Consider the following 12,185-nt stretch of genomic DNA (forward strand, 5'->3'; position numbering starts at 1 on the left):
CACATGCCTGACCGGGATTCGAACCCGGGACCTCCAAATGAAAGGAAGAGACGCTAGCTACTACTCGCACCACGGAGGCCGGCTAATAAAAATAACTGAGACAAGCAAAATTTCTTTCTAAATCGAGTGAAAACAGTTATTTAATGTTTCTATTTTCGATAATTTAGAACCAAAGTATAATTTTAATATATTACACTAACATTATTCAAGCACAGAAAACAGATGAATCACCAGTTTACATATAATTTTACCAGGAAAGAACTATTGATTACACAACACAGTTGTTACAAGCGGTTCATAAAATGACAGAAAACTATTTACACGACTGCCCAAAAAAGGACTGTAACGTAGTTAGGATGTATGTATGTATGTTTCTTCCATCGTAGCAACTCAACTACGGTTGAAACAATTGAGATGTATGATCCCGCGTTGGAATCCTTACTTTACCGGAAGCATCACATACTCTGTGTGTAAATATATATTATATATATACAAGTAAAAAATAAAAAATAAATTAAAAGAAGTATTATACCATATACGAATATTATACGCAAAATTTTCCCCTGCATGCTTTCTAATTATCCTTTATCAACAGAAATACTTTTTTTGGCAGTCGTATTTTTTAATTTTTAATATTAAAGTTTTCTTTTAATTTTATCTTTATAATTTGATTTTGCAATAATTAATTTAGTAAATTCTAAAATCTAGTTATTTTTTTCTAATAAATTAATATTATACATTAAGTAAAATATATACAAAAATAGTGCTTATTGTAGCAGTAATAAAAGTCATTGTTTATTTTTTGTTCCACAATTAACCAAAAACACAATTTTGATACAAATTTTATAAAAATTTGATACAATTTTTATAAAGTAGGTTACATAATAATTATTACAGATAACTTTTTTAATAAATTAAAAGTAATTTGTTTTTCAAAATAAAAGATAAGAATTTTTCTATTTGATGAGCAACAAAACAAAGGATATAGATTAATATACTCATAGATTAGTCAAACGTTATGAATTAGAAAAATTTAATATTTTAACAGAAAAGTCTTTTGTGAATAACTACTGAAACGAGCTTACACAAAATCTACATTTAGTACATTTAACTATTTGAAGTATTAATCTGTAATTTTCATTGGGAGTTAAAATTAGATTCTTTTTGGTAGGTTTTATAACACGTATATTGAATTACGTTTAGTTATAAGAAAGCGAAGTTTTACTTAATAATGTGTTTCAGATATAAATTTAAAACTACCTTTTATTAAATGTATAATCTAAAAAGTAGATGGGAAAGTATTATGACTGAACAAAGAAGAGCTAAGAAGATTTTACGAAGGCATTTAAAAAGGACAAAGGGGCATGAATGGGAGGCGTGGTTATAAGAATCTCCCATCTTAAACGAAGAGAGCAGCAACCCTTTTTATTCGGTTCTTTTATATTTTGGACTCTGGTTTACCTCTGCCTATACCACAGCTTCCCCATAATATCTTTTGTAAACAACCATCGAAATATTTATAAATAGCTCTTCTGACAGCCGCACAATTCTAACTGCTACTGACAAAGCCTGAAGATTTTTTAGATTTACTATACCAGGTTATATGAATTAATTTACTACCCTTGCAGTTGAGTAACCTTTGTGCAAAAATCACTGAATCGTATTATTTTTTTTAAGCAGGAGGATTAAAAAAAGATCACCAAAATATTATGTGTTTGTTTGGGCAAAAGGTTATCATTTACTTTCCCGTGCAGAGAGTTGGCAGTTCGAGGACGGGCCGATCAGATACTATATTAACCTAGACTTCGATGCTACATTAACGTAGCTTTTTACGCCGAATGAAGGAAAAAAAGTAAGCTGTAAGAAGCTTTTGGATAAACTATCCAAAAAATTCAAAAAAGTCATAAAAGTTAATCAATAAAGCCTACATATTAAATGAGAATAATTAATTATATTTAAATAATCAATCATAGCAGTAATACGACTCTAGAGTGTCAAGAATATTCTACATCTGAGATTAGAAAAAGATCATTTGCAACAGATTGTTTATTAACTTATAATAATAATTATATAATAATAGTAATTGTAATTAACTTCTCCGTACTTTTCTGAAAAAAAATTTAAAGTATTAATCAATTAATTAATTTTTAAACAAAATATTTTAAACGACATCCTTGAAATACCTTACACGAACCTTCTTATATTTGCCTTATATTACAGAAAATTATGCTCATTTAATTTCCTAATATTAATTCTAAATGAGGTTAAATGTAAGTTCACAAAATTATTTATTTTTCAAGATTCTAGAATTAACTTCTGCCACCAATTTGTTTCAAAACCATTTAATTTCAAGCTATATAAACTTAATTTTTTTAACAAAATTCTCATTTCAATAGTTTGTATTCTTTGCATTCCTGGATTTCCATTCTTTCAATGAATTGTTTCCATACAATGTCACACTCTAACGTATATAATATGCACAATGTGATTGACACACACACACATATATATATGAAAGACTTAAATCTACATGGTACAATAACAATATCTCTTCTGCACATTACTCAATTTATGATAACTAAATACATAAGTTTTATTTTCTTTATTTCTTTTAACTATTATGTTACTCCTAAATATCATAAGTATTCTAAAATTCTTTTTAACCAGTGCATACAGCTTGATATTTCTACTAAAACTAGATAATTATTTTCCAGCTGAAATAATATCACAGGGAATATAAACGCCCCTATATTCTCTTCTACGATTGTAAATCCACCTTCAAATCTCTTTAACAACTGTTATTCCATATCTTGATTCATCTTTTCTGGAATGGAACTTTCTACATTTAATATTTTTTCACATATTCAGTAATCGTCTTTATTAACGTGTAGATTAAAATAAATAAAATATAATATTATCTAAAACTGCTTTTCCTTAATATAAACTTAATAAAAAACAAGTTTTCTTATTTAAACAGTTATTACTTTTTAAACGTTTTCTTTTACTTAAAAAAAAAATGTAGCCGTTAGTTAAAAAAAAAACCTTAATCATTTTCATGTTATCAAATTTTAGTCTGTTTTTGTATTGATCATATTTCACTGTGAGACTGGATTGCTTTTCCACGGTTACTTTAATCTCACAAGGAGAATAAAGGAATTATATGTGGAGCAGCACACCTACTCTACCTGGCAATAACCTATACAAACTATCTTATATCATAATGCACTTATAAAAATAAAATATTTATTATGTTTATTAACAATGTCAAACGGTTTAATTTTGTAAAATTGTAAATCTACAAACTCTGAATGATTTTAATTAAGATTTACTTCTTATGAGTGCTGAAGCAACAAAATATCACTTTTTCTAAGAGATTTTATTTTAATATATTGTAGCGCTAACGCTACTTTATTTTGAATATGTTATGACAACAGAAAATATAGACAATAAATCCAAATAAGTACATGAATTATTATAGTTAGTTTTATTTAGATGTAACTTAAATAAAAAAACTTATTTTGATTTGCATAATGATAAAAAAAATAATAAATTAATTAAAAAAATATCAGCGACTATAATGAATTAATTCAACTGAAATTTTCCAAACGATCAGTAGACTAATTACTTGATGAAGCTACTATGGTAGGAGAGGGGAAAAAGGCCTAATGCATAATTGTTATTGAACCTTTAATAAATGATTTTAAAATAGGTTTTTACAGATTGATAAAAAGAGAGTAATTTTACTAGTGATATACATACACAAATAGGGGTAAAACGGATGAAAAAACCACGAATTTAATTGGTACATTAACTAATTTACATTCAATTGAAATGTTTGATTCATTCAGTCTAACAATTAAAATTAAATTCTTAATTAAAATAACGCTTTACATTAATGAGTTCATAAATTCTTCAATACTCGTTACTACCTCTCCCCCCCCATTTTAAATCAGAATAATAATAAAATTACATTAATACGATTAATTCTTTGTTTGAAAATTGAGTAAATTTAAATAATTATTTAAATTATACAAAACATTATGAGCGTGTTGCTCATGATGGTAGTAAAATAAAATGAAATAGGCTAAATTTTATTCGTTTAAAAGTACAGTAATGTTCTTTAAAAAGCAAATTGACAGGATTTGTCATCATGGCATTTGATGAACTAGTTTTAACACCTGTAACATATTTATACTAGTATCTTTTCAATTAAAAAATTCCTTTTTCAAAGAGGTGGTCCGACTTCACGCAAATCTATTTTAATTAATTTTGTTCTGTTTGAAACTGCACCAGCAAACAAGGCCGGTTATTGACGTTTGTTTGGCTGCGCTTTCATTGGGATGAAATGTAATGAACTTTGATCTCTTTCTGCCTCTACCAATGCTGCTACTAGTAGTATTGCTGCTGTTCTACCTCTACCGATGTTTAACAGCAACTGATCCTTTCTAAGTGTGAGAGTGTGTGTGTGTGTGTATATATATATATACATATATAAAACATCACATTGGCTTCTGTTGTTAACTGTGCTCATTCAAAAACCTTACAATTATAAATCAATAGATACAACGCTACTACTTTTTGATTGCTGTACACCGCTGAGCTAAGTGGTTTACTAACTGAATAACTGTTCCATGAAGTAATGTGGATATCTAATTGGTATCTCAATTTTAACGATAAACTAAAATTATTGTGCTTCTCTACAAATAGTATTTATAAGCAAAAATAAAAGATACAGAACACAAAGGACCCGAACAATAGAATATTAACCTTACAACTTAGAATTTTACTGCTTTTTCAAACTGAATTTAATGTTCGATCATTTGTTTAATGTACACAATTTTAATAAATACTATATTATATTTATTTCATTATGGATTATGGGAAATAATAGATTTATATTTCAAGTAATTAATTCTAAGAAAGCCATAATTATTAAAATCCTGAAATTACCATTGTTGACATTATGGATTAGGCCGACTATACAAACATCACCATTTTGTAAATGGAAGGTGAAATTTTTATAGGGTTTTCTTTGCAGATTAGTACTTAAATGGTATTCCTTAAAACTTAACTTATAGTTTCCTAAGATACGAGGTTTGAACATAAATGTGAAAAACGGTGAGTGGTATTATCCGTGGGATTTAAAGTCAACCGATTCTTCATCATAAGCAATAGATTATAGTCTTTCACTTGCCGTCGTCCAATGGGCATTTAAGTTGCAAGTTGTAATAAGATAATGGACGTTGCTAAAATGATGAAATTTGAGTAGGATAGCTTTTCAGAATTTAAAACGTGATACACCTTACTTTTTCCTGTTTAGCTTCTGGGAATCACCGTCAGGTATTACTTCAGAGAATGAACGAGGATGATGTGTATGAGTGAAAGTGAATTGTAGTCTTGTACAGTCTCAGGTCAACCATTTCTGAGATGTGTGGGTATTTGAAACCCAACCACCAAAGAACACCGGTATCCACGATATAGTATTCAAATTCATATAAAAGTAACTGCCTTCACTAGGACTTGAACGATGGAACTGTCGACTTCGAAATCAGCTAATTTACGAAGACAAGTTCACCAATAGACCAATCCGGTAGGTTTACAACGTGATAGCCACTAAAATCTATTGCAGCCCCTTCCTGTATACGACGTTTTTGCGATAAATCTAAACATGAACCAAAATGATGTGAATTTTTAGAACAATAAAATGGATGTACATGATGAAGAGTATTCGGACAAATAAAAGGAAGTTAATGTTGATATGATACGTTCTTATGGAGTCATTTTAGTGCCTAGTTGGTAAACCTCTTGTGAATAGAAAACATTGTTACTGTACCGAAGTCAATTGTGAAACGTTTCAAAAATAACGTCACGTTTAAAAAATTGATGTTGAAACGAATGACAAAGTAGTGAAACCTCACACATTCTGTCTTTGTACATGTCCTATTTGCTAGGTAAATTCTGATGGAACGTTTTCAATCACTCGAACAATCCGGTAATACTTCCAAGCGACTTTCATAAATAAATAATAAAGAAAATATACTGTGTTTGTATATATGCACGTTATTTAATGTCAAAATTGAATACACGTGTGTAAATATGATGCACGTGTTTATGTACACACACAAACACACTTTATTGTAAATGTAGCATAGTTGTTGCAAATGTTATAGAAACTGTAAATGTAGCTTCAGAAAATAATTTTCCTGAATAATAATTATTTAATTCTCAATGAATAGTTTATATTGGTAAAACTTTACACTCAAAAGTAATGTGTTACTGGTTTAAATTATTATAGCGGTGTTAAAATTTTTGTATACAGCTGAATTGTTTGTTTACATTACAATAAGCCGGCAGTTGGCAGTAGTGACGACTCTTTGAACCGCTAGCAGCAGGCCCACAGATCAAGTAAACATTCTGCAACCTAAACAGATGTGGGTGGTGAGGCGTTCAGAAGACAGGTCTACAACTTGTGTTCTCATTAACGACTTTAAAATCTAATTCTGTGCCAAGATTTTGAATCTCTAGGAATTTCCCGATAAACTGATATTAAAAAAAAATATTTTGCATTATGTTGTAAATATTTATGTGCTGAGAAGATTTGTCATTTTGAATCATCATTTTCTTTACATATTATCTTAAATTAGAAATCTTCAGTTTTTCCCACTGCTTTTATAAGGTATAATTTAGCTTATATTACCACTTCTTTTGTTCCAGTAACACTAAAACACTATATTTAAAGTTAAAATTTTTTGTTACAATCTGTGCCGATTTATAATTGTTGATAATTATTAATTTTAACTCACAGAGAATTATTTTGTTTTACTGTGGTACCACAGAATTACAGATTCTAGTTTCATTATTTTCAGATCATTTTAATATAAATTTATAAAGTACTGACAGTTTAATTAGTTATCTTTGAAAAATTATGTGGTCTTTCTTATTTCTTTACATGAGAAACTCTTAATTTTTTTTTCTGATAGAAAATAAGAATCTAAATAAAAATTAAAAAGACTTTAAAATCTTTACTCTTTATTAAAATTATAAAGACGAGTATGAATATTAAACATGCATCTGTATTACCCCAATGTAACATTAATGCTACTGACACGCTTTAGACACATCTACTAATATGACTGTTGCATTTCCTCTCGCTAGCTTTATAAGCACCGCTTAAAATGTAAAACAAATTTACTTCTTGTGTTTACTGATAATTTTGCCAATTTCGTATAATCCACAGATATTTAATTTATTTTTTATACTCTACTTCCTAGAATCATTATTTCTCACGTAACTTTATGTCTACCTCTAATTCATAGTCGGATGTCTATATTTATTTTTTGTAGGGGAATCTATTTTACTATTTATTTAGCAACAATTTCAAACAAGCTTATCGTAGATAAATCCGTATTAAAAAAATAAACTAAAACGAATAAGAACTTATATAGAGCAGTTGATGTTCTTCGCTTTACGTCACGGAATTCTCATAGGTAACTTTAATAATTCCTTCGTTTACGTCGGGTATTGGATTTACTGGCATTTCTCCCGCCACCACCCCGTTCGGTCGCTTTAAAGCATGAAACCGAATGTCCGTGCCTCAAAGGGCTACTGTACCTTGAAACAGTTTAAGCGACGTCGTTCCTAACAGCTCCTGGAGTTAACCTAATTGCGTGAACGGTATAAACACGGTCTACTAGACCAGTTGCTTGTTTGTCTAGCTGTTCATATGCCATATATTTTCTAAAAATAGGTAGGCGCACCCTGTCTTATAATAAAATATATGAGCGTCATAAATTAAAAATTTATCTCGTCGATTTAAATAAATAACGACAGCAATTCGCTGCCGCGTCTTGGTTGTCGTATGCCAGCAGCAAGTACCTGTCCATCTTGTATAGCTCCTTGGAGTTATAGATCGATACAGCTCATCAGTTGCCAGGCGGAACCCGAACAAATATTGTTTCAAATTTACGTGGTTGGTGAGCACTTGGGTCTCCGTTGCCCTTAAAAATGATCTTGAGGCGATCATCCCCACAAGTCTTGTATAAAATTATACAAATACCTTCCCTTAGTCGTGGTGTTCCATTCACGCTGCCATGCTTCCATCACGAGGCTCTGAAGCCTCTTCCGCAAGTGGGAGATAACAACTGTATGAAATTTATATTCGGAGCAATGTGATTGCTGTTCCTTTTCGATACACGGCCGGCTGGAAACCGCATCCAAAATACCTCGGTCTCCGACCTCTTTGCAAGTTCCACATGGCTGCCCGAATTTTCACCACCAAATCGATTGGGAGGATTTTTCCCAATACGGTAGTAGCCTCGTAGGAGGTTGTTTTAAAAGCTATTAAAAACAATAAATCAATGGCATACAATGAGAGCTCTACGAAGTGCTCTATTTCTTTCCAAACTGTGCGCCCATACGGATGCCGCATAAATGGTCATACTTTCAAAGACTCCTCGGTACGTCATATACAATTGTCAGCTCAATAACCCGTAGTCTTTCAGAGTAATTCCGCTAAGCTTGCGCATCATAGAGTCGGCGACCGCCGCTGCTTGCTTGATGTGGTTGCCTAACAGTAACTTTTAATCAAACAGTGCACCTAGGTACTTGTGAAATCTTACTCGGCTGATTGCACAACCTTTATACTTAATGTGGGAGTTAAGACTATATTATAATTTGTCTGAGCCCTTCAGAAGAATATACTTCGTCTTGGGCACAGAAAAGTTTAAATCTTAACTGTCCATCCAAGCCCACTGCAGCTGACAAGACTGCTTGTGCTCTTTCTTCTAGCTGCGGTAGTGGATTACCTCAAACTAATAGGAGACAGTCATCGACGAAAGTCTTGAGCCGTGACCCCTTCTCGTAATGTCAATCCCAGAAATCCGTCAAAAGCAACCCCAGCTAAGGTACCCCGAGTATACTCTGCCAAGTCGTTCTTTTATGGCAGTCAGCAGATGGATAAAAATATCCGGGTCAAGTTGGTCAATCTCCCGTGCCTTTTTCAGTGCCATTCAAGAAACCAACCGGTCAATGTCTACGGGATCCACAGCCCGCACGCAAGGGAATGGTGTTACCCATGCCTGACCGCCAACTTTGCTTCCTCCGAAGCATCTGGAAACAAAGTGTCAAGGAATGCCTGGTAAGTCATCACAGATGTTAAACTGTGCTCTCGACTACCAAACCTGCACAGGACGTGCAATTGTTTCGGCTGGTAACATGATTTTGCGAGCTTCCAGTTTTTCCTGCATCTCGCGCATAGAGTTCCGCCAGCATTTGAACTTGGCTTCCTTGATGGGAAAATCATATTTTTCACGAACGCGCCGATAGTTCTGGAGATTTTTAAGATGATGCGTGTGCGCATTATCGGTGCTATTGCAAACTATACAATAGCATCGATCTATATTCTACGAAACGATGCTATTGTTTCCTAGAAGATCTAACTCTTGCGCGCAGCACACTAAGGTCAGCGAATCATCTCTTTTTTCCGAATTTCCGCCTGCGATTAACACACCGTCCCTCAGAAGGGAGTCATGAGGCTCCAAGCACTGTTTGATCAGAGAACTGGCCAGTGCACAAGACTCCGTCCATTGGGCTAGGTTGCCATAGGAGTCTATCGCAGCCAGTCATGATGGCCCAGCCACCAATTCCACCTGCTCGCTGCGCTCCATGCTTCACTCCAATCCCTAATGCAGCTGTGCACTCGCGTCGCCGCCTGCCTTGATCCAGTTTCCTTAGGATACACCGCGACCTGAATCTGGTGCTCTGAGGTCGCCTCCGTAAGCGATTTCATAGGTTATAAGCCTATGTTCAGTTACACTGAATTCGGGCCAGACAGTCCAACTACTGGTACTACTAAGCAAATCGGCCGTTACCAAGGTGAAGTCGATGTAACTTCCCCCAGTACGAAAGAGAAAGTCGGCCGTTGTTCTATCTTATTGACCAAGCAGAGGTTCCTGGCTTCTACGAACTGTTTGAGACCAGTGCCTCTGGGGTCAGTGATCCTCAGGAGGAAGACTTGGCATTAGCATCCAAAGCAAACAGCACTCTGTTGAGTGGGGACAGTCCAGAAACCTCCCAAACTTTGCCAGCAAGTCGTCGATATTCCATCCACCCCAACTGCTGATCCACCTTGGGCACCTTTAAGAAGTCCCTGACTGTCATATCCAACTCTAGATTTTGACAGGGAATGGCTCTGAGGATTTCGGACTCTTTGTGCCTTGTTGCCCTTGGCAAATCATACACCAATATCTGTGGCCTCCGTTCGGCCAGCAACTGAACATTCCGTCCGTTATTTTTCAGAACGTCAGCCTCCAGCAGTTGTTTTGCCTGCTGCTCATTAACTACCTCTAGCACGACGCTATTGTCCCTTGTTTTCGTGATCTGGGAGATCTGGAACTTTTCACTTCGCGGGTCCAGGATCTTTTTGAGGGTTAGCTCCGTCGCAGCATATGAAGCTCCCGGACTAGGCTTAACCGGTATCACCTAGATAGTGAGTGGTCCGCTTAATTTTGCAGGCCGGTTTATTGGCTGGCGGTGGGGAATTAACCTGCTTAGGCCCAGGAGCGGCTATTACAGCAGCGAAGGAGACAGGCTTACCTTCTCCTCCACCAGTTTTAAAGACGTGTCGATCTCGCCAAGGACTTTGCCGGCTTAAAGTCCCTGACTCCTTCCATAACCTTGTCCTACTTGCCCGATAGTCAAGTAACGACTGTATATAGGGCATGGTTTACGCCCTGGAGGTATTCACACTTTAAAACCACCTCGACGACCATCATACTACATTCAGAAAGATATAAAATCAACTGTCGGAACTCAACTGATACCCTTGTCTCTTTCTTTGAGGAGATTTTGACCCATACGGACTGCATCTCCTCAATCCGCCCGAAACCTTTGGATCTAGAACTAGACCTCTCTAAAGAAGTCTTCGACTCGGAGACCTCAGGTTCAGGGCCGAGTACCACATACATTGTTATCCTCAGCTACCCATGACTTCGCGAGGAGACGCCCTTCAGACCTTCCTCGCCCGCCACAAATTTTCCCTCCCTGCACGGCTCCAGCAACCGCATTTACTACACAGTTTGAAGCTGAGAGTTCAACAGGACTTGTGTGCAATGCCGCTTTTTCACGAGGGGGTAGGAGTACCTCCCGCAGGATACTTACAAGAAGGTTGCGGCCTCAGCGGCGACCTGCGATTGACCTTCTAGGTTGGAAGGGGTCAGTAACTTTTTCTTTCGCAAGACCCATTAGGTCCTCCAAGCAATCTTTACGTCGGGTAATTTTGCGTAGACATGACTTTATCAGAAGCAAACTGCTAATCTGTAATTTCATGTTTGCATTAGAATTTCATAAATGTTTAACTCGAATTTCAAAACATTGTGGTTTACAGTAAATAAACACAGCTCCTGGGTAAAGAATAATATTTTAATTTGAAATTTATATAACCAAAAAATTTAAAGTAAAGAAATTTGTTGCGGGTAAATTTTAAGTCCAGTAGAAAGTTAACGTAACGGGAACATTATCTGCATCAGTAAGGCGGGTTTCACTAATTGAGAATAGATGTTATCACCTTTGCATATATATATATATATATTGTTATCTGAAATAAATTATTAAGTTTGTTCGTTTTGCAGATCTTTTGATTTAGCTAATTAAACATTATAATACTGTTAGATAAGGTGTCCCAAAATGAGTTGATATTTTTGAATTATTAGAATGTTGTGATATGGAGGTTATGTGTCTAAAACATTTGACAAATGTGCGTCCCAGCCTTTGTAGCGTGTTCATTCTTTGGACCAAATTTACCAAAAACATGTTGATATAATTCCTGGGAAATGTCGGCAATGCTGTTTCGAATTTCTTCTTTGAGGTTCTCAATTATTTTGTTAATGGTTTATTAATATACATTTTATCGTTAAGATAACCGAAAAGAAAAAACTTCAACAGTGTCAAGTCACATGACCTTGACCGACAACTTACATCACCTCGCTGCAAGATAACAGGACCATTAAATTTTTCTTGCAATAATTGAATGGTTTCATTTGCAGTGTAGCATGTTGCACCATCCTGTTGAAGCTACATGTCTTTCAAATCCGCACTAATTTCAGGCCATAAAATGTCCGAAATCATCATTTCACGATATTGAACATGACTGTAACGGCATCTCCATTTTGATTTTCGTCCAGAAGTAA

At 34.5% G+C, this 12,185-nt stretch overlaps 1 protein-coding gene across 1 annotated transcript in view; it reads right to left on the bottom strand.

Annotated features, from left to right (window-relative positions):
• LOC142317573 (uncharacterized) overlaps positions 1-12,185 on the bottom strand; it is a 45,166-nt gene that overhangs the window by 11,339 nt on the left and 21,642 nt on the right. The gene's annotated exons all lie outside the window — the stretch shown is intronic.

This window comes from Lycorma delicatula, chromosome 1 (genome assembly GCF_047948215.1).
Source record: "Lycorma delicatula isolate Av1 chromosome 1, ASM4794821v1, whole genome shotgun sequence".
NCBI lineage: Eukaryota > Metazoa > Arthropoda > Insecta > Hemiptera > Fulgoridae > Lycorma > Lycorma delicatula.